General features: G+C 42.4%; 1 protein-coding gene across 15 annotated transcripts in view; it reads left to right on the top strand.

Moving 5' to 3' along the window:
• The window catches only part of mbl (splicing regulator muscleblind), a 343,781-nt gene that overhangs the window by 294,102 nt on the left and 25,677 nt on the right, over nucleotides 1–24,002 (top strand). Inside the window, exon 1 of one of the 15 annotated variants that reach the window (XM_028307013.1) lies at nucleotides 23,271–23,333. The exons of 13 other annotated variants lie outside the window; for them this stretch is intronic. The gene's annotated coding sequence lies outside the window, so the exon portion shown is untranslated. Of the gene's footprint in view, nucleotides 1–23,270; nucleotides 23,334–23,426; nucleotides 23,580–24,002 lie in introns of those variants that run through there. One more of the 15 variants, XM_028307012.1, reaches the window with a different exon arrangement.

The raw sequence follows: 24,002 nt of genomic DNA, 5'->3' as shown, positions 1-24,002 counted from the left end.
TAATGAATAGGGACGGATTGTGGAGGGACATCGGCGTGTAGGATTATAGCAGTGCCGGTCGATAATAAAACAATACTCCGACGCTTTTACGAGCCGATCTCATGCTGAGATAGCGCTCGTAGAGAATAAACAGCGCGTAAACCCATCTCAGTTTCAACATCTATATTTCCTATCCTATTATCTTCCTTCTAAAATTCGGCTTAATTTGAACCATTCTTTGCTGCGTACCGTACAGGCAAATAGCTTATTATATTTGTACATAAAAGACATAATGTCCAAACTTAAGGNAAATACCAAAACTTAATATAGTTTTTAAATATCTTTGGTTAAACAGATATTGATCGAATGAATTCTCCAGCTTGCAAAAACAAATCTCTATTTTATCTGTGGCAAATTAAGTTTGATACGAATCTTACTGACTGGCGGGCACTGTGGTCGCCTCCATCTCGCCCGTGCTTGATTAGAAGTTGGACCAAATCTAATTTGTTTTCGATTACTCGTATGATCGAACCCACGATAAAATTATCTACTAAAAGTTCGATCGCCCCTGTAATTGTTAGTATCGAGTTGCAGATTAATTTATTATTTTTCTCTTTATTCCAGGTACTTATCATCAGCATATGATGACGGCGATAGGGTGAGCGTGCCCGGTCGGCTTCTAGGGTTTTATGTAAATGGCCGCCGATAAACCGACCTCCACCCGCGCGGCGACGCTCATTTGCATTCATAGGCTCGTAACCCTTGCTCGCTCTTCCTTCGCTTATGCAGCCTCATCCGTGGCGCGCCAGCGTAAAACTTGCTGCTTTGCCTTTTGCACGATAATTTACGACTCCCTACGTAATACGTCCAGCCGATATGACTTCGGCGTGTATCTACTACGGAGCGTGAGGTCGCGATGTTGCCGTTCGATTTACATATTATATTAAAGTCGCCGTCGCCCGAGCCCCTACGCCGTCGCCACCGGCCGTTACGCTCCAACTTTTCTCAATTTTTCTGCCCATAAAGCGCCCGAAACGAAAGTTTCCCGTCCGCCGCATGAGGTCGAGTGTAAATACGCTTTTTATAATGTACTTAGTCATTCTGCCGCCCTCTGAAATAGACTTCCTTTAATTCGGCCCGGAGTTTAAACTGGGTTGGGAAGAATGGTTTAAGAAAAGTCGGATTTTTTATTATTATTACATGTTACGTGACTATACACAGAGCTAGTTATCCTATTAGCAAGCAGAATGAAACTATTCATAATATTAAAACTGCAGTAAATAAGTTTCAAAGCACATTCTAGTACCTGATAGCTGTGCCATTTCCCCAAATGCGTATGTATTACGTCAATACTAGATCAATCTATCTACATAATGTATATCAGTAGAGCAAGTCACTGTGCATGAAAAAATGTTCGGTTGCGTGCGCTTCCTTCACGTGTGTACGCGCACCTGTGTCAGCGACCAGACGTCGCGACCTTGGTTATTCTAAATATAGATTCCCATTGTCTTTATATTATTCATTGCAACGTATAAAATTAGTCCCCCATTCTTTTCAAAGCTTCCCCAATAAACACAACAAAGGTATTCCAACTAGGGTTGCCAGGTCCAAAATCACAAAAGCCGGACTTTGTGTTTCATTTGGCCGGACATTTTACCCTAAAAGCCGGACATGTGACGGGGGGGGGGGGGTGTAACCTGATGCGTGCGCTTCATAATTATGATTCTGTGGCTCGACTTTCGCCTGGCGCGGCACCCAAATAAAAAGCCTAACAAAAGCCGGACAGGCCGGACAAGGCAATATTTGGCCGGACAAGACCCTAAAAAGCCAAACATGTCCGGCTAAAGCCGGACGCCTGGCAACCCTAATTCCAACAACAATTTTTCAAAAATCACTGCACAGCTAAACCTACGAGGTGACAAAAACTTTGAAAATGTATATCATAATTTACATACAAAAGTCTCCCCGAATATCCAAATATTATGGAACAAACATGCAATGTCGTACTAACGGTGACAGTTGAAAGCACATTGATGGAAGCTCGCGTGACACGACCCCTCCCACTCCGTCGGCGGTCGCCCTCTCGTTAAAACTTTCCGAAATATGACTCGCGTTTGCAACCCTTTGTGTTATTTTTCTACAGCTCCCATTACTCGGTTGCCCAGTGTCTTCGAGTTTATCCCATTTCACTTTTTATCTCCGGGAGAGTGGCTCAGTTTTTATGCGATGTTCGCGCAGTTTTCCTTTCGCCGGTTGATCCTATGATTTGGTCGCATTAGCGGGTGGATCGGGCGCGAACCCTGGCTAGCTCTCTGACCCGATAGCGTCAATCTAACGCTCAATTAGCCGAATGCGATTATCCGATTCGGATCCAGAATCGCAGGCGTCCTCGCGCCGCCCCAAGACAAGCCCGCCAACTTTATTAATTAAGCCGTGTCTTATCTCTTGTTAGCAGGGCCGGATTAACCATCTCGGGGCCCCTAGGCACAGCTCGTTTCGGGCCCCCCTTTTTTTGTCGCGGAGGAAATGCTTTGCGCACCGTCACCACTTGACTGTCGGGGGACAGGGTGGTGAGTGGGACTCCCGGCGCCCTAATAAGGGCGCTGCTCCGTCCTGAAAAGGACGGGGTATACCCACTAAAACCTCCGCGGCGTTCCGTCATCGCCCAAGTGGGGGTGTCGCGAGTATCGGGCCGTAGCCTTAGACTTCCGCGACATCACCGGCAACAGCTCACCTACACGGCGGACCCTACACGCCCCCCTTGTGGGGGTCCGACGGGAATGGCCGAAACGCCAAGCCGTTTCCGTCAGACGGAGGTGACAAGGGTGCCCCCGCACCCCCGGCCTGCTGGCCACCACCTGGGGGCAGAGTAGAACGGTCGTACAACCGCTTTCTCCACCCCCTTCTCCGCCTAAGGAGCGATGAGGCAAGAGGATCGTTCTCCCGCTCACGCTCCGCTGCCTTCTTCTGAAGGATGACCTCTTCGCAAAAGAAGGCGACCACCATCCAGCATCCTTCACATCCCATCATGGCGTTGACCAGGCTCGGAAGCGAAAGATCCCGGCCCACGACCGCAGTGGGAACACGGCGCTGCTCCTCCCAGCCTGTGCAGACCGCGAGGGTGTGCTGCACCGTGTCATCCGCCGCGCCGCATTTGTGGTACAGCGGGGATTCCTCTCGCTCGATCCTATCCAGGTACGAACCGAAGCAGCCATGCCCGGTCAGCACCTGCGCCAGACGGAACGTGAGGAACCCGTGCGGTCATTCCAACCATTGCTGCATTGGTCCAGAACAGGACTAATGGCGTCCAGAGTGCGGCGGCCAAACTGCGCGCGAGTCATGTCTTCCTTCCAGCGGTCAATCATGATCTCGCGCTCTTCCTGCCTGACGGCGCCGCGCTGCTCCGGGGCCGGACGCTTTTCACGCGCCTTCTGGTCTGCCATCCAGTGATAGATGACAGACAAAACCCCAGCTTCTAGCTCCTAAGGAGGAGTACGAGCGAGGACGCACGCCACAGCGTGCCCTACCGTGCGTTAGGTCCTTGCGACTTTCTGCGCTATAGCCCGCTGGGGCCTGCGCAGAAGGGCAGCATTCTCCCTCTTGTTGAATGCGTCCGCCCAGATTGGGGCGCCATACAGCACCATGTTCCTCAGAACGCCGGCGTCAAGTCAACGACACCTCGTATGTGGCCCTCCCAAATTCGGGAGGGGCCAACTCAGTGCGCCAGCTGCCTTGAGAAGGCGTGGCGCTAGCCCGTTGAAGTGCGGGCTAAAAGGCCACCTCCCGTCAAGTGTGAGGCCCAGTTATTTCATCTGGCCTTTGACGTCAATCCTAACGTCCTCAACCACAATGTGGGCGTTTGGAGGGGTACGCTGGCGAGGCCCCGGAAAGAAGAGGGCCTCAGTCTTCCCAGCGCGACTTTCAGGCCAAGGCGTCGTATCCTGCGAGCGACTAATGTGCAGCCCGCCGACGCCAGCCGTGCCGCAGCCCCAAATGTGTTCCCCCGGGCAGTGACCAGAGTGTCATCCGCATAGCATATGAGACTCATGCCCGCGAGAAGGACGCCCCGGAGGAGCCAGTTGAAGCCTAGGTTCCACAAGAGTGGACCCAGCAACGAACCCTGCGGAACCCCGCTGGCTACGCCTCGCCGTTTGAGCTGGCCGACTCTGTTAACCTGCAGGACTTCGTGGTCCCATAAGTAATAGGCCAGCAGCGCTCGAAGGTACTAAGGCCCTCTGTGATGTTTAAGTGCCTAGATTATGGTGGAATGACGGATGGCATTGAAAGCGTTGGCTATATCGAATGATACAGCCAACACTCCCTCACCCCTCTCCCTAGCCTTCGCAGTGAGGCTTTTTAGCCTCTGAAGGGCGTCAACGGTCGACCTGTCATGTAAACCAAAGCAGTAATGCCAACGTTACGAAAATGAATTAGGTTCCACAATATCGAAATATGACGATTGAATGTGTAAACCAAAATAAGGCGAAGTTTTGAGGTGGTTTGAGTTTTGTTGCATAATTATCCTGCTTTCGCCTCCNGAAGAAAGCGAAATCAAAGTACTGGAAATACTTGTAATTCGTGCATCAAATTTATTTGTCCTTATCATTCCATGATGGCCTGTATCTCCTGTTCAAAACATAATTAATAAATAAGTGCAATTAGTACTCAATAATTTCTAAACTGCCAAAGTTGACATTTTCTTGATGAAAAATGATGACTTTTATGTTTTGGTTAATTTATAAAAACTGAGAAGAACTGCTCGTTTCTTTGTTTGATTATTTCATTAACTAATACATAACAATAAATATAAAAAATAAAGAAACATATTTTTATAAAGCGATGTCTTCTTTTTTTACTCCATAAAATGGCTTACGCATGTAATCCGCGCGACCATTAACGTGATATTTTAGAGCGCGACCACCGTAGGGTTAATAAAGATTGTTCAACGGCCAAGTCACACAACATTAACTATAATAATAAAGAAATCGCAGTAAGGAACCATAGACTTGGCACGACTTTGTCTAGATTTCATTACTTTTTAGAGATAAACAAGCAGCTCCACCGAGACTTGGCTAGTTTTTTACAGAATGTTTTTGGTGGGATTTCACTTCTTTTTGTAGAAAGTGGCAAAATTATTTAACGTCGTCATTTTATCGACATTTTTTTACGATATTAAACACAAATAAACTCAACGACCCTTAAAATGGACAACGAACAACGAATGAACAATTATTTAAATTAACCTTAGCGAANTGGGATTTCAGTAATATTATGGATTTTACAACGGAATGTTTTTAAGATAACAGATGTTTGAAGACGTATTAATCAAAATGCTACAGCTACGGTCCATTCAAGATAAAAATTGTTTTTTATTTACCAATTTATGACTAAAAGTCACCGCACAGGTTAAATCAACAATTTATTTATCTGTAACGATGTTGCCAAAATTGCAATGTCCATTTTATTGATACCAAATAAGAAAATAATATGTTTTTGCCAAATGCAGATTGTACTCGTATTGGCCTTAAATAACTTGTTTTATTGCATTCGAGTTCGACTCTTGCGCAGAAGTGAGTGTGTCAAGTCGTTTGATAATTGAGTTTATTTGTAGACATGACAAATAACTGCACTTTAAATGTTTTATTGTTACCTGACTATCCGTTTCGGCCAACAGGTTTCCGAAACGTGATAATGCAGTAGTTATGTAATCGAAAAGCCGTCATTTTAAAAGATCTAGCTTTTGTCATTTACTGCCTGCCTGTCAACGAACTCTCATTACATTCACCTCGGTCGAAAATTAGCAATTCTTCAGAGCAAGTCGCGTATTAGCAAAATGTCGAGCATTGGCTTCAAGTTGGTCGTCAGAGCGTGCATGCCTAATTTTGCATTTTCGCTTTGCTGTTCCGTAAATTAGATCCCACCAAAAACATTCTGTAAAAAACTAGCCAAGTCTCGGTGGAGCTGCTTGTTTATCTCTAAAAAGTAATGAAATCTAGACAAAGTCGTGCCAAGTCTATGGTTCCTTACTGCGATTTCTTTATTATTATAGTTAATGTTGTGTGACTTGGCCGTTGAAGGGTACAAAACGAGGTGCTCCATGACACAATTGCACCAATCGGTCGCTAGAACCGCTACCTACCGCGCCACTTGGAAAACGTTGATTCAACAATAACCAGTCAATTGTAGGTTTAATAAAGCTGCGTATTTCAATAATACTTATGTAATTATCTTAACCCTACAGTGGTCGCGCGGATTACACCCGTAATCCACTCGTGCATATTGTCGAATATTTTTAAATCGGTCAATGCGATCGTTTTGATACTTCGTGTACTTTAAGTTGCATAGTCGAAGATCAAACTTAATGACGTGTGAGCGCCAGATCGCTTGTGGATGTGTCGCAGGAGCCCCGTAAATGCCGATGGTCTACACGTGTAATCCACGCGACCAATTACGTAAGTATTTTTTAAGTTACCTTTTTTACTTAATGTGTTTGTTTTTGCATTATTAGTGTAAATTAATGCTTTATAATAAATANCCGAAGAGATTTAAGGTCCCTCCCAACCCGAAGATTTCTATATCTTCTTCCCTGGAGGTAAACGTCAATGTCATCTCTTCTCTAAATATAATGAGACCGCTCGGACACCGAGCCCACAGCGTGGTAGGGGTGGGGTTGCCCGCTCTTTTGTTTTTTAATACTACTACGCTGAATATTGTGTGCGGATTGGGTTGTCGTACAGGGGTACTACATGGTAAAATAAATCTCTTCGGCGAAAACAGGATAATTTAGATCGAACTTCACTTGGTAAGTTCGTTTGATCATTCAAAAATAATCTATAACATTTTTTTTTTTCATTTTTTTATCGGGAGTGCTGGGCCCCTGGTCATAGTGGGCCCCTAGGCACTGGCCTAAAGTGCCTTATGGATAATACGGCACTGCTTGTTAGCACTCATTCTATTATTTGTCTTTTCACCGCTCATTTCCATAATTTCATCGGCGAGTAATTACTTACCACTAACGCGGAGCGTTTCCCATTCTGTTTGCATATTTTGTTGTCGTTTGCCTTGTAAAGTTCCTCTGGGTGATGGCGAATTAAGTTGACGGAGTATTATCTTTGTTTGGCGGTTCATAGCCGAGTTTGCGATCGCTGTTAACGTCAAAGTGTAAGCGTTTAGATAGCTACGGTGCGTCATATTATAAACACAGACGGTCGTCTTCGTAGTTTGACCATTGTTTCCAGTTCTGTGAGAAATGGCTTTGTTGTTCAAATGATGTGTCAGTTAAGGGACGCGGTGGGCGAGTAAAGGGGGAAATGCGGCCACTCTCCCCCACTGTGTGTTTAATTAGCTTAATTGACATCGCGAGGCGCGGTGTCCGAGCGTTTGTTTGCGCTATCGCGTTACCAGCCTGTCGCCGCCGCGACGCCGCCGACATCGCCGGCGATACCAAAACACTATTCCTGATATCTTTTTGGGTACATGACATCCACAAAAACCGATAGAACAACAACGAACAATCCCATTCAGAACCGCACATTTCGACCTCATTTCAAATGGCTCCCAATATGCACACGTTCGGCTATATAATAAATCTGCTCATGTATCTTCAATTCTGGTAGAAAGCGTGTCGTCAGCATTCCCATAGGCCGTGGAGCCGGCTGAGCGCCGCGTCAGCGTGGCAGCATACGGCACTAGAATACACCCCGAGTTGCTTCCGCTTCCATTTCGAAGGTAAAACTGCCGCGAAATTTATTTTATTCCTTAAATGGCCCGAATAAATTGTAGTTCGTACGTGAACCGACTTATAATGACCTTTTATGGCGTGCAGTTTTACAATTATGAATATCTAGCGAGGCGTACATCTGATTCCGCGAACGTTTTAGTAATAATGCGATTTTGTTATTGTATTGGCCGCCTTTGTTGTTTACAAAGGGTGTGTTGTTATGTTTTCTTTTTATTGCTTCTGTAGAAATTTTACTGCCAAAAATCCATGCCGCTAATGAATATCTTCACTCGGCCCCATCATACTCGCGTGTGATTAATCTCGCGGCGAACAAAGGCGTCCTGTTTCCGCGAGCCCTCCGCACGATCGATCACTCACCTCCTCGAATAAAAATAATAATAAATAATAGGGCTGGCGCCATTGTCCAAATGAGGCGTGCGTGTCAGCGAGAGTTCGGCCGAAGTAATATTGACTGACTAACAATCTAGCCCGAATGGCCCTTTCTTGCGCCCGCTCCGTTTACCCCCTTACCGTTAATTGTATTGGCCAAGGTCGCCACTTTTTTGTCAAACTATTATGCTATATTCATTTTCGAAGTTCTTTGTGCGGCATATTTATAGTTCTATGTACGCAAACTTGTAACATATACGTAATATTATGATTTAACTCTCAGTAGTTTTTACTTGTCTTATTAATATTAATACACAACAGGCTGATCAACTTAAAAGGATGAGACGCACACAAATTGTTGTATTACTTGGATTCATGAATAAACTACATATTTGTATTACTTAGGGATCTCAATATTATCCGAATCTCATATTGCGTCTAGGGATAGAACAACAATTCAAAGTCAATATTAGTAGAACTTTTTTCAAGATTGCCAAATATTCTTAGCGTGCACATCACACATTATAACAACTAAAATCATATCAAGCTCGTGAAACTATACGTTACATTCATTCCCTTTTCCTTTTTACACACAATAAAACAACAAAAACAGGCGTGCCCATCACATGTCTGCAAACCGGTATGTTATCCTCTCTACACAATACGATATCAAACTTCGTGATGGATGACCAAGCGAGCGTTTGTCACGGCGGCTCCCTCGATAGGTACACTATCTCTCTGATGAAAATGAAATGATATTACGTATAAACGTAATAGAATTAAGCTTCGACACAGCTTTTTGGGACAATGATGCCGCCACTATCTTCGTACAGTCGCGCTCTGCACATAAATAACTTTATATGAGCGCTCTAAATCTCATTACGGCTACTGTAATAGCTTCCAAGGCTCCGCCGCTGGTTGTGACGGGAATATAAAGCAATCCCGATTTATTCCTTAAAATTAACTGCATCGTCGAAAAGAATAAGTTGAACAAATAGTGCTGAGATTAAGTGGAAACCTCTACATTAGTCTGCAGAGAATGCAGCCCGCGCCGGCGACGCGCCGGGTGGAAACGTTCGCGCCCGTTCAGAATATCCGATACAAATGACCGACTATTTTTCACAATTTTCGCCTAGACGCGTCGAGTGGCGTCTGCTGAAAAATCGAACGGCCAGCGAAACCGATGCCTCCACCGCCATCGTGCTGCGAGCCGATAGAGTAATACCAAAACAAATGGTTTCCTTTGTCGTCTTTTTATTTTCGGAACGTGAATTATGTGCCGAAGACGGCGCTACGTGCGTTATTCAGATACCTTCAGGCCGAGGAGACCGCGTCCGCCGTTATTTATGTGCCGCAGCGACTAAGTTGCATAAGTGCATCGAGATAAGTTCTCGAGACGAGCGGGCTTAGCGGGCCGTTGCACTTTTCGCTATTATTTTTTATTCCCCCTATATCTGAAGCATCGCTTCCAATCGGCCGATTAATTGGCAAGGACCGGGCTCTCGGTAAACATTCCGAGCATCTATTACACTGACGGGCATCGATCTCTGACGTTCCACTCTACATATTTCTGCTAGTATTTTAAAGTATACTATCAAAAACGAAAGTGAAGTTTAGAAATTACATCTTATGGGTTGTGTGAAAGTTACAAAAATCTCAAAAATGTCAATCCTTTTGCGTTAATTTTACATAATGCCAACCCACTGACCTAAAACTGGAGACGTACGTGTGCCGTTTTAAATATTTATAATAGGAAAACTCCGTTTGCATCGAATCGATGAATCCAATTTGGGTAGGCGGTGACCGTGCTGGGGCATTAGCGGGATCGATCCGCTATCTCTGTTCGGAACAAAGAGAGATGAAATTTTAATCGGTCGCGTTGTCTGCGATCGCAGAAGTTGTCCGCCGGCCCGGCGCCGGTAGGGCCGGCCCCCTCGCCGGCGAAATAGTGCCCGGTGGCTTAGCAATTTAGTGGCCTGCACTGTATTTATCTATTGCAAAAAAGAAACAAAACACGGTTGAGGTCAAGTTTGTAACCCCCAAAATAAAGGCTGGAAAGACCCTTGTTTTAAGTAGCAGGCCGTCTTTTTACGACCGTTTAATTTCAAATGGCTTCCTTAAAATGTATCCTAAAAATGTGGGTTTCGAATGGCTCCAGAATTTATTCAGAGATAAACAGCATCATACATTATGTATGTTGGCGAATTTTAATGGGTTGACAGTTGACATCCAATGATGCTGAAATATATTCTTATTATTTACATAATCTATTGTCATTTTCTTCGGGTATTGATAAGCAGTCTTGTTCTCTCTTAACCTTCGTCGAATCACAAACTAAACTAAATAGAAATGTAAAACTTATCATAGCTGTTAAACGTAGCCTCTGGGCACTTTGAACTGTTTGTTTTCACGGCTCATCATTGAAACAGGCCCGTATTGTAATGAGCGGACGTCGGCCACCGGTCGCCAGAGAGGCACTAAGGGTTACAGGATTAATATTCATTATTATGAGCTAAGTAAGCACGTACCACTAGATGATAAATATACCCAGTGCTTACAAGTCTGTACTTTAAATACAATGGAAGCTCTACATCGAACAAGCTCTGCTTAGCTTATTTGCGGGATAGTTGTACTTAACTATAAATATACATTCTAGTTTCCTATCGTTTTTATCAATCTTTCAGTGTCGGACTTTAGTACTATATTTTATTTAGAGCCCTGCATTTCAATTTCATAGTATCTTTCCGCTTCGTGGTCCACAATCTGGCGGCTAGGAACCCGAATCGGTTGAATTATACATGCGGCGGGCAAGCTCTCGGGTCACCGTGGAACGCGTAATGCAAAGCTATAATAAGATCGAATTGATAAAACAAAACACTTTACCTATTGATCCACAATACATTTAAATTGAAGTGTCTAGACTAGACTTGTAATATTTGTAATGTTTGACTAACAGCGTAATAAAGAAACTTTTTTTATTTCTGCTCTTACTTATCGATTTACTTTACTTATTACCAAGTTAATGCTTTACTTAAAGCTTTGATAGATAAATTAACACATTTAACTATGAGACAAAATTCTTGAATAAACGCAACTGTAGCTACGAGGATTAATCTAGTCTAGAATATTATAAATAACTGGAGAAAGGCAACCCTACCACGAGACCGCATCCTTTGACTGCGTCACTGATGTCGATAACTGCCTTTTACACTTCATTCCGCTAGAGAGAGCATTCCTCACGCCAGTGTTATCTATTTCTCATATAATAATAACGTGCAATACCCACGATAAATGTAAAGCAATATCCAATTTATGATAAAATATTGGCTTTGAAGCTAGATTTTACCGAAATTGGCAAACCTTGTTCAGTTCAAACTCTCTGCAATATAATTGGTATTAAATGTTAGAACTCCAATCAAATGCAACGAAGCTACCGATTTTGAAGAGTACTTTTCAATATAATCGCCTTTTGTACTGCTTTTTGTGTGTGCAATAAAGTTTTTAAATAAACAAAGTATTAAAACTTTGAGACGCGTAAGAAAATACGTGTAATTCCAAACATATCCGAGACTAAACTTGACTACGTAAAGGAACTTAAATTAATTGATTAACTGGTGTAAAATTAACTCGACTTAACTACTTAATGCGAACTTGTATTAAGTTCTTACTTTTTAAAGACGCAATCTACATATTTGGTAATAATTGCCTGTTGGTTTGTAGATTTATAACGTGTTTAGAACTTCAACTTAATTTTTGCAAATTGGACTGCAATATTTATCTTAATTAGGTAATTTCTTACGCAAACTCTTTGACTCTACCACCACATAATACTTACACATTTTACAATGTTTATAGCTAATTTTAACGATTTTATAACAAAACTAAGCTGTGTCAGCGACTTCGTACGCGTAAAAATAGTTTTCCCGTTACAACATTTCCCGTTTTAGCAACATTTTTATTTACTGCTCTGCCCTTATTGGCTGTAGGGTGTAAAACCTTCCTCTGTAAATGGACTATCCAACACAAAATCATTTTTTCAAATCGGACCAGTAGTTCCTGAGATTAGCGCGTTAGCAAACAAACTTCAGCTTTATAATATTAAGTATAGATAAACAACAGCTGTAATGGCCGACCTTATTAGTCGTTCACATTCCAATATTTCAAACGTTCTTGGTCAAACAACGAGCCACCAGTGACACGTGACACTCTACAATTAACGGGATTCCCATCAGATAAGCGGGATAGGCCCGATACTGGATTACAGCTGACATACGTCGGATTTGTGTTACGTATCTAAACATGCAAATCTTTGACAACTAATCAAGTCAGTAACCGCTACACTGGATTTGAATTGACAGTCAGCGTGGCAATTTCAACTACATTGTGCGAAACGGTTTTGCACGAACACAGTTTATAAGTCATAAACTATTAGTTACAGGAGGTCATAAAAGATTATTTTCAGAAATCGTGGGCACATTTTTATTTACAGCAGATTTGCTGTAGGTACCAATATTGTATTTGAAAGCAGGGTTAGAAAATATGTAATTCTTGTAAAAAAAATACAAAGTATAAAGTAAATATTATGCCAATCGTGAACAGCTTGATAGCATAGATAGATAAATTGTAACCACGCTAAAAGCTTAATTTAATAACAAAATTAATACCACGGACAAACTCATGTCCTAGAAGGCAGACAACCACCAGACCGCATCACGAAAATAAGTGGTCGAGTGGCTTACTTCACGAAAGTTTAGATTAAATTTTCATACTAAGGGTAAGTTCCCACTTCCCACCAGCGTCGTTATTTAAGGCAAACGTACACAGTCCACGAGTTCATACGTTCAGCACATTTGCAATTAATTCGGGTCAGTTTTAGGGTTCATTAGTTGCTAAGTAACGACATTAAGTTTCGCCGGTAACGCGGTTAATGATAGATGCCCGTCCCGACCGCAATTTATATAAGTGTTCAACGGAATTATGATATGTTTGCGTCGATTGGGTTTATTAAAAGGGTTTAAGAGGTTTTTAAGAATGTCCTGATTCCATGGCGAAGGTAATTTGAACGGCTATGGTTCTCATTTATGTCCAGAACCCGTTGTTAAATTAGAGCTGTTATACGAATACAATACAGCCTCAGATTTCGTGTAATCTAATAGCTAATACTGCCGGGAACGACCGAAAAAACAAGGAAAAGGAAAATATTATTGTGATTAAAAAGTTTCAACTATTCGAACGGAGGCGAGGAAATTGAAAGTATTCTTCCCGGTTTTAATATCAAATCGCGGAGATCTCCTTTAATAAGTTGTAAACTTGTGTCGGAGGGTTTCCGCCGCAAGTTCGGCGCTCGGCGCGGGCGACTGTCGACAATCTCGTTAAAATCTACGACGAAACTCCGCCACGGCGTTCACGGCCATTTATGAAATCACATGCCACGAGTATGCCAGCAGTTAGATGCTTAATTAAGTTATTATATTCAGCTTCCTCTATTACAGATAGTTCTGAAATTTACACTGTAAACTATGACCGCTTATTAACCGTCTCAACGTCAAGACCGTTAACTTCACGCTACTACATTCAATTTATGAAAAACCATTCGCTATCTTCAGTATCATTAACTTCTGTTTATGCTAATGGAAGCGTGTGCAATTTACACGCCATATTACATTTCCATCATTGATAACTTCATTTTCATTATAGTTTCGCGCCCAGCAGAAAGTCGTTAAGTAGCGTAACTTCAGACTTAATAACTGCGCCGAACGCCGCCACAAATTTCACACGACCCGCCCCGAAGAAAACTAATTTACCCAGGCTAATATTTCGGAAAGTTTCCTTTTTCAAATCGGCAGGGTGTGAGGGTCGGTTCGGTGTCCACTCCCACCGGCGGCGCGTCGTTAAGGATGTAGTGTCGTGGCGTCGCGGCTCTTATCGCAACACTACGCGAGTAATGATGCCTCCGATCGGCGGCTAATGGCCTCCGCGGGACCACTTAGATACGCAAATGAGCATCGACGAGTGCCTGTGAGCGCTGCGATTACGCGTACACATTACCAACTGACGATTGCGCACTGTTACATTACACGTGATGCCCGCCGACCTCTTGATAAGTGCTAAACGGTGTAATGTTCCTCAAATAAACGTTGCCTTTTATCAGATTCTCGAGAAAGCGTGTCGCTTTTGGGGGTCCGCGTGTCGCGCTAAAAGGTTTCATAATTGGAGTTTTCGAACGACACAGCATGACGTTATTATTGCTACACTTATATCCAAATCAAATTAAAATGTAATGAAACTGTAGCCGTAAAAAATGGGAAAATCAATTCTAATAAAGTGCCCATTCGAGAAATCGCTAATAGTATAAATAAGTAATCTTTGAAACCTACCGAATTATGAAAATATTTCTTTAAAAACAATACTTATTCTAATAACATTTCGAGATATCGATACAGATAATTGGCATCTAAATCAAATTATTCAGTCTCATTTCAATTTTCGTTATAAAATCGCTTCATAAATAGAACATTATGAAAATGCATTCTATTCTAGCGCATGCAATAAATCGACGGCCAGTCCAATTTAGTTTTATCCGAGTAAAAATTCTTCAATAAATAATATGTTTTGTGCAATTAATTGGAGCGTGGTTGCGAAATCTTAAAGTGCAGTCAAGTATCAAGTAGTGGGTGCTCGAAGGTCGCAATTTAACGAGGCAACTGGAGCGGTGAACGTTAAAATTGTCTGCTGAGGCGGAACGGCGCGCGCGCAAACTGCACCCTGGAGGGCGATCCGCTAACGACCGGTCCCGGGGTGCATATGCCCCGGGCAGCCGCAGAGCACCACACGTGATCTGGACATACGATTTATTCAGCCACTCCGCTTAACCCGTTGAGAAAGACGGCATAAACGACCTGTATTTAGTTTCCTGAGCAGTTCTTTTGGAGCTTAGTTCATGTAAAATTTTATACAGGATAAGGCAGGTGTCAACGATGGTTGTGGACTATGGCTACTATTGAATGAAACTTACAATGACACTTCACTAAACTTTATATTGCACAAAAGAGCACTTTTCTCGTTGAGTAAAATCGAAACACTCCCATATTGTCAAGAAACAATATCAATCAAAAACAATAGAAAATTCAAACATTATAAACATAAATACAAAAATAGAAAAGTAAAAAATAATAAAAAGTAAATAAATCTAAAAGAGGTCTGTCGCCAACAGCAGGTATTGGGCCGTAACAACACCTGTCCTGGTGTTGTGTATGCAGTCTAGGGTGGTACGAGAGTAAATGCCTTTTAACTTTGAAGAGGCCCAGAAAATCGCTTAGTGTGATTCGAGGCAATGTCGACAGTTTCTTTAGTAGCCTTTGAAGCTTTGTCCATGCAAGATTTTGACATTCAAAATCAAATTTTCATGTATTCATAAGTTCGCTCCCGTCTGGTCGGAGATGCTCTAAATAACATCGATAAGCACTTTGACTACAAAATGACGTTAGCTCGCCGAGCTACCCGCAGCATAATATTCTTGGAAATTGCCTCCAACACCTGCTTATCGGCTGCAACGCAGGAATCTTCAAATCTCTTAGGAGGATTAAATACATAATGCACAGAGATAAGGTTGCGACTGCGGACATGTTGAAACTTTAATGAACGTGTAAACTGAAGTACCCAGACAATTTAACACGATGCGTCTGCCACTTGAATACTCGTTATCAGATTCCCTTTTAATATTGAATTAAAGAGCTTTTGTAAGATAACGGCTGGTATTAGAAATTAATTTATTCTAAGCCTTGTTAGTATTCCTATAATTCGACAAAACGTTAATTTTGCCGTATTTAGGTAATCCCAACTAATATTATAAATGCGAAAGTAACTCTGTCTGTGTGTCTGTCTGTCTGTCTGTCTGTATGTCTGTCTGTCTGTCTGTCTGTCTGTTACGCTTTCCCGCTTAAACCTCGCAACCGATTTTGATGAAATTTGGCATAGAGATAGTTTGAGTCCCGGGAAAGAACATAGGATAGTTTTTTATCCCGGTTTTTGAAACAGGGACGCGCGCGATAACGTTTTTCTGTGACAGACAAAATTCCACGCGGGCGAAGCCGCGGGCGGAAAGCTAGTGTATAATAATTATGTTATGTTAATCAACGTGTCTTTTATCATATTTTACTGTCAGATTTTTTTTATTAACGATGTTATAATATAATAATAGTTTTTATAGTTTATCCTCATATTAAAAAAATACAAATGTTTGCTAAACCTATTTTTAGATAAAATATGTTTTGTCAATGTTAAAAGTAGAAAAGAATGACATGACAATTGACAATATGATATTTTAACTAAAATAGATAAGTTAACAAACGCTTGTAATTTTTTTTTATGAATAAGGGACTTTAGGTTCAGCCAAACCAACGCGATCAGCCGGCATGCAGCGATGGCGATCAATGCTTTTAAAGGTTCAGCCAAACCAATGCAATGCATTTAAGTCTGATCGCCATTGCTGCACGCCGGCTGATCGCGTGTGATCGCGTTGGTTGACTGAACCTTAAGTCTGATCGCCATCGCTGCATGCTGGCTGATCGCGTCGCGTTGGTTTGGCTGAACCTTTAGTTTATTATTTTCTAACAAGTAATTTTTTTGCATTGATGTTTGTAAAAACATGAATTCCTTGACCTATTTGACGCCATGGGTAACCCCCCACACAATATACCTCAATGTTAATATTATACAGTTTCTTTTTTTAGAATCTTAAAAAAAATGTACATACGTATTACTTTGTTTAACAAATAATAGAATAGAAGGTACATATTCGGTATTTATTTCCAGTTCGAAGTGCATATTTCCAGTAACGGGCGGGTTCCGTAAAAACAGTCCCTCCTCACGGCGCGGCCGCCTGACACATGTCCTCCAGGGTTTACTCTGTGCCCTCGTCCGCTGCCCCGTACCCTCTCGCAGGGCTGCCACATTGAGGAGCCTTAAATTATAATTTATTTGTCTACATTCGGACCCGTTTTATGAATATTGGACAAAACTTAATTTAAACTTGAGCCAAGTAATTTTCAAACATTGAACGAAACGATTGAATCTATTCGTTTGTGCACTTCAGTTTTTTTTTAATAAGGGACTCAAAAATGTTAATGAAAATGTATAGTTTGCTACGTAATAGTGTTGCCGTGACTGATGATAATTATGAGCGAAATTAAATATCACGGAAATAAGTATTGTATAATATTAGATAAAACCGCCAACTGTTAGCGGCTAGCGCTTAAAAACGTTTATATCTGCTTTGAAAATGACTGAAATTGATGGAATATGATCTTTTGAATTGTTTTTCCAAAAACCACTAAGACAGATCTCTAACACGTTCTATCCCGTTGAATCACTCTAAACAAGCACCATCCGACTGCATTACAGTGAGTGAATGCACAGCGCGGATTATCTTGCAGCCAGACTAGCGCCGGACAAGTGTCTAAACACATAACGAACGCCCGGACGGCTGTCCGGATTCCGGACTCACAACTGGCAACCCTGCTTGGGACAGATGCCGTAAAAACGCTTATCAAAATATCTACATCGGCAACGTTCGCATGTTGATTAAAATTTGTGTTTTCACTATCGCCGTCGACATCGTCCGTTTGAATAGGGTCACTAGCAAGAAAAATATGCGTATTGTGATTTCATAATGTAGTTAGATCGCCGATGTAGTTTATTTGTCTGAAATGGACGCCTTTGTTGTCTAGTGGTTAGAGTTATACTCTCGCTCGGCTCCAGAGGTTATGAGTTTGATTTCCAGATAAATAAACGTTATTTGCTCTAACTAATAAACCTGATTGTCCGAACAATAAATATTTCCTAGCTTTAGAGAGCGCTTTCTTATCCCTAATTGTTACAGCCTATCACACGATATAAAGTGGAAAGGAAATTAGTCTAACGCGGTAAATATTATGAAAAAGCAATATTATGTGTTATTCTGTTTTATCGTTATCAGTTTAAGTTGTTTGAAGTAGATATCAGATGATAGAGATGGCGTAGATAGGAAGCAATTTCACGATTTTATAGTATCAAATAATTAACCGTTCGGTTTACCTAATTACTTTTAACAATATGAAACATTTGGCAATTTAATTACAATGCAATAATTTTCGCTTCACAATTACCACACGAATCGCTATAAATAAAGTTTATAATACAACATACCACATTAAACGGCTCATTATTGTTTCCTCCTAGAATTATTGCGCATCAATATAGCGATAAGTGGAGTATGCAATAAATATTTCATAGTAATATTCTATACAGCTTGTATGAGCACACGCCGCTTGTCTGTTATACCTATTCTTAAGAAAGATAGAGCCGATGTACTGCAGAAAGAACAAGCTCTTAGTACTCGTTGCCGACCAAAGACTTAAGTAGGTACACTATGGACAAGCAGTTAAGATTTTTTTTTATAATTGTTAATAGTTTATAGCGATAAACTTAGGTTAATTATGTTCAAAGACATTAAAATTAAATGAAATAGTTGTGTTGTTAGTTTTTCAACTACAACCTTCGTAGACTTCGTAGCACTGCTTACGAGTCTCGCTCGCTCGCAAATCGCAGTCGTCTAAATGATTGTTGATAAAAGTTTCTGTGACTTTGGATAACCAATATTAAGTAAGCATCTGTCTAGTAGTACATAGAGTCTGCCAGAGACCATTCCCCAAGACGTGAGCCCACCCGGACGTCTCCAATTCTATTTTATTAAATGTGCCCTTTTATTTCCTCCACACAGCAGACAAACGCGCATCACGGCATCGCACTATCTCAACGACGGATTTACTTGAAATAAACGACTTGTAATATTTACGATTCCAACACACCCCGCGACAATGGGGCCGTGTAATAGCCACTAGATTAGGATTATTCGTTTCATAAGCCGCATGGTGTATCGCGGGGTGAGTTATAAACCTAAAAAGATGTTTGCGGCGCCACCAACAATACGCGGCGCCGCGGCGGCGGCTGTAAATGGAGTGCGCATTAATACTCAACTATGTAATAAATGTTATTGTTTGTCATAAAGTTTGTTTTATGAAGGTCGACCGCGCCGGCCCGTGACGCTGTCGGCCCTTTAATAAAGTTTAGCGTCCACTTGATATCCTTATTTACGGATTTAGGCTCGATAATTCCGATTGTTACTGTTCAAATCGATTCCATTACCGCTCTACGTGGAGAGGGTACCCGAGCGAGTCGGCAATCACGCAGAATGAATTCCCTGTTATTGCACGGAAGCGGACGCGAAATAAAATAATCTTATTTTGTTGATATTTCGAACAGATAGCCGATGCCTTGCAACGTCGCGAAATCGCAAAGTCATTGCTAAAGTTGCGCTTAGCTTCGCAGCAATATTTTCTGCTCTTCTGAGAATTTCAGAGATGACGTTAATATTATTGTAGCTCTACCTGAGTAGCAACTATTCAACGTTCACTTACAAAGTAACATTGGATTTAATAACAGCTGGCACTTTCTGTCTTCATAACAAACTATGTAGAGTCGTCAATTTTGTTCACAACAAAGTTTGCATGAGTTGTTCTTTGACTCATTATTTTATTTGTAAGATTATAAATAATACTGAAATTATTGGAACTTATATCAGTTAGTTTTCTAAACCTAAAAAGCAAAAGCATTCAATTTTAAAGGTAATGACGCTAGAAACGCTACTATTTGAAATCGTTTTACTGAAAAGTATTACTTCAGCAAAACGTAACGATGCGAGACGGCAAAGTCGACGTTCCGGACGCATCGCGGACAGCGTCACCTGATTTGTATGTAACTCAGGCGCGCACGACGCGGGGGCGGCTCCGAAAGACGTTCGGCGCAATTTTTCAACGGTTCGGCTCCGTGTTTGGCAAGCCGATGCCGGCGCCGCACTGCAGCCCCCCGCACCTGATGCCGCGCTCGCTGCAACTTTAATCCCCCAATCCGCCACCGCACGACCGCACAACGCCGCGACGCTATATTTCAATTAATTCGACCATCCATTCCCGACGTGAAACTTCGCAGCGCTTAGCTCATAACCCCCGCCAGCACTCCTGATTTCATCCGGCCCGTCCCGAGCCCCGACTGCTCGACGACCACCGTGCGTTGCCGTAATCCTCCCCGCAATATTCGGCCGCTAATAACGTTCTCATATTTCCCAAATAAATCTTGGCTCGCGAGAGGCTCGCCTAGTGGTTTAACTTTTAAAACCCAATTAATTGCGTGTTTTGTTTTGCATAATAATGGCTCGTCGTCGGCTGTAAGTTTCGCCGGTTCACATGGAGCGGAATAATCGGCCGCTTCGAGTTCATTTGTCGCGGCGCCCGCTCGATCGTCGCCTGGACCGGTTAATGAGCACTCTCTCACTCACACGATCCCGGGGGAATCCACTCCGGCACGTACGATTGCAATCGCTCTTTTCCTCTTCCACACATCCTGGTTTATCATTTCAAAAGGTTTTCACGGAATAAAAAGTATTCATTTTATCAGACTGGAAATCAACTCCGGCAAGATATGCTTTGATCATGTTTTACGGAAATTCGAGGTCTTAAACTTTAAACTGGACTGAAATATCAATGTAAAGAGTCGGCTGAATGCTGAATATTCTATGCACCTCTTCTAGGAAGAGCATCTAAGTTTGTGCCAGTTATCTAGGCATTTATGTTAGTCAATTAGGTCTGATCTTTGATTGCTTATTCTTTGCGCGGCCAGTCCAGACCGGCTGAATCACCTCGCCGCGCGCTCCGCCGCAACTGAATGAACTTAATTTGATTCCGATTGTGTTCGGCCCCACCTCTCTCCGGTTAATGACTTAATGACCGTAAGGACTCTCGATAATTTCGCCATCGGTACCCTCGCATTCCACGGTTTGTGCGGAATCGCCAAATGTCGAGGATGAGACGGGATTTTAAAACTCCAGCCCATTGAAATATAATGCTGTTGTAAGCGAACTTGTGAAAGACTTATTCGACGGCGAAACCGCAAATTGAAATTGTACACTTGTAAAATAACAGAATTGGTATTGCAAAAACTCCGGAGCCAATCACTTGTTTTAGTTTAAAGCTGAAGTGATCAGAACATTGTTTAGTTAATTTCTCCGGTTGTTTAATTGTTTCAAATAGTTTTGTAAACATTCGATTCGTTACAGTCGAGCTAGTGGGACAGACAAAAACCGCAAGTAAGTTAGCGGTGTCATTGTAGAGTCGGCTCTCGGCGGCGAGCGGAGCCGGGCGCGGCGCGAAGTAATTAGATGGCCACTGTATTGTTCACTTGTTCAGCGCTTTTCCAATGAGCGGTCGCCGGTCGTTCGTGTTTAATTGCAGCCGAGACCGTAACGGACAGCGGCCCGTTTTTGTCCAACCCGAATGAGATGAACCGCGCATCCTATAATGAGTCCCCCATATCCCTTTTCAACCCTTCACACTGATGTTCCGTAAAAGCACTCCACAACTTTTCATTTTGAATTTAAACTTGTTTCGTTCATTTTGTTAAAGTATAATCTAAGCCCTCGACCGCAGTCACTGAAATACGCGTTCCAACGGAATGAAAATTAAATTTAACGAACGCTAATTTCACCTCTTCTTCAAAGTACCTAAGTACGTACTAGTTTTCCATAGTTTACTGACGATTAAATTGTACCGCAAATGTAAGTTGTTTGGGAGTTAACACTAAATGTTATTGTTATGAATTTGGTACTGGATTAGGCACTTACGTTATTTTATTCACAAGGATAATTTTATTTGAGCGGCAACAGATCTTCAAATGGAATGAAATCGAAACAATTTATTCGTCGGTAAATAAAAAGTTTGTCGTCTCGGATCTATCTGGAGGCCAGGGGCCGCTCGGCGCGTGAATAATTCACGCTCGGCGAGCGCTGTGCCCGAACGCGCTCGCCGCTCGTCGCCGACTGCTTCCCGAGCACGCGTTAAAGTTTTTGCCCGACCCGTATCTATTCATGGTTAATTTTCCGAATTCAATTTCGCAACTTATTTATTACGAGGGCGTTTCGCAAATACTTCGCCTAATTGACACCCGAAGCTTGGAACTTTAAGCTGACGCTCTATAAATTATTCATCCGTAGTGAACTGATGACGAGACAATAGCTATATTGTTACACGATATAACGCCGTGATCTCGTTACGCCAGTGCACATATCTGATCTTGTTAACATGTGTACCTTATAGAATATCTGAGCACGTTGTTGTAATTAATTACAACGTGTCATTAATAATGACAAGGGAGTTGCGGTGTCGGTGCGTGGTGGGTTGTGTCGGCGAGGCGCGGTTGTAAGGCGACACCGCGCCGAGCCGAGCCGGAGTCGCCGCGCGCGGGACGCGGAGTCCCGGTTCCCGGAGTCATTTGTCATACACCACACACTTACGCCATCAATGTCGACCTTAAACCACATTACGGCGCGTGACGTTTCTCTAACTTTTACAATTAATTACTTGTGTGCATAATTTTACGTCGACAGCACATCAACCCACCACGAAATGACGCTTTTCCCCAACGGATTTGGGACTCTACATCTTTACACATTAGGTCTTTCGGTGCAAAATTAAATGAGGAATTTTCATATGGTCCAATGAATGTTGTCCCTCAGATAATGAATATCACACTAACATCACTCAAGCTTTCACCTTGGGAAAATATAGTTTTCAAGAGCCGCCGGTGGCTCGCGCGTTTTTCAATGTAAATAGAACTAATAAGGATTCCACGTCCAGGACTGGCTGCGGACGTCGCCCCAGTATCCACCTGCCATTCACGCGCGATGCTCGCTGCCNTCGCTGCGACTGTAAAATTTCCCCTCAAATAAATCGTGACACAGTGAAAATACTCCGCGGCGGAATCGAGAGGCGTCAGTCAAATATTTTTCCGAGGTAACTCGTTCGGAGGCTCGAAACAAAGAGGCGCAGTTCCGAAACAATCAAATTAATTTTCTCCGTTGTTGTTTAATTAGCTGGGAGTCGTGGATGGCGCGGCGGGCGGCCGGTGTTTATCATGCGATACAATCGGCCCCCGCCCCGCTCGCCGCTAACCGAAACCATTATTATCAAAGTCAAGACTTTACACCAGAATAACTTTGATTCGTCACTCCTACCGTTATTATTATTGCAGACATTGTTTAAGCTAATTGACTTTACTTTAACAAATCACCAAAACCCGACTGATTTTACTGTTTTTGTTTCAGGTAAATACATTTAAGTGGCGCGATGCTATTTGTTAGCGAAGCTAATCTCAGGTACGACGCTCCGTTATTGTTTGTAGGCGGGCGGGCTGCGGCGTATTGAGCCGGGCGAAGAAATATGAAACAGAATAGTTTGTGTGAAGCCTCACAGGGCTAATCCGAAGCCCTATTTAATTAAATTGTACCGGTAGGTGGACGGTGGCGGGCCATTCGGTAGACGGCGGCCCTTCGGTTCGGACGACTAATTGTGTGGCTAGCAATAACTACGTTTTAATCAATACAGTGAAATTTCAGGCTCAGGTGAGAACCATCAAACTGTTCTAATTACTCACAAAGTTAATTCCACTTAAAGAATATCGTTTAAACACAAATTAGCGGTGAAAATCACCCCGAACAAAAAATTCTAAAGAAACAGTGAGTGCTTTCTTTTAAATATTCCACAATAGCGTAGATATTTTAGCCGGGTGTAATTTACTCGCCGATTAACCTCGAACAAAGAGAAGAAGTCAAAGGTTTAACTAATTGTTCCTTTTAAATCTTCGATACGGTCACGTTAGTTGGGGTAATTCATTTATCCTCGTGCGAGTTCTTTTCTAAACTTTGTTCTTGGCGATTTAGCGTCAGAAATAAAAAAATAACGGTTTATCTACTTAGTGAAAAAGAAGTTGCTCGTCGGTTTGCAAGCCGGGGCGGCAACGGCATCTAATCTAATTATCCAGTGCG

Source organism: Ostrinia furnacalis, unplaced genomic scaffold, assembly GCF_004193835.3.
Source record: "Ostrinia furnacalis isolate ACB-3 unplaced genomic scaffold, ASM419383v2 OfSCF2054, whole genome shotgun sequence".
Lineage (NCBI taxonomy): Eukaryota > Metazoa > Arthropoda > Insecta > Lepidoptera > Crambidae > Ostrinia > Ostrinia furnacalis.
This window is presented reverse-complemented; position numbering and strand designations above follow the sequence as displayed.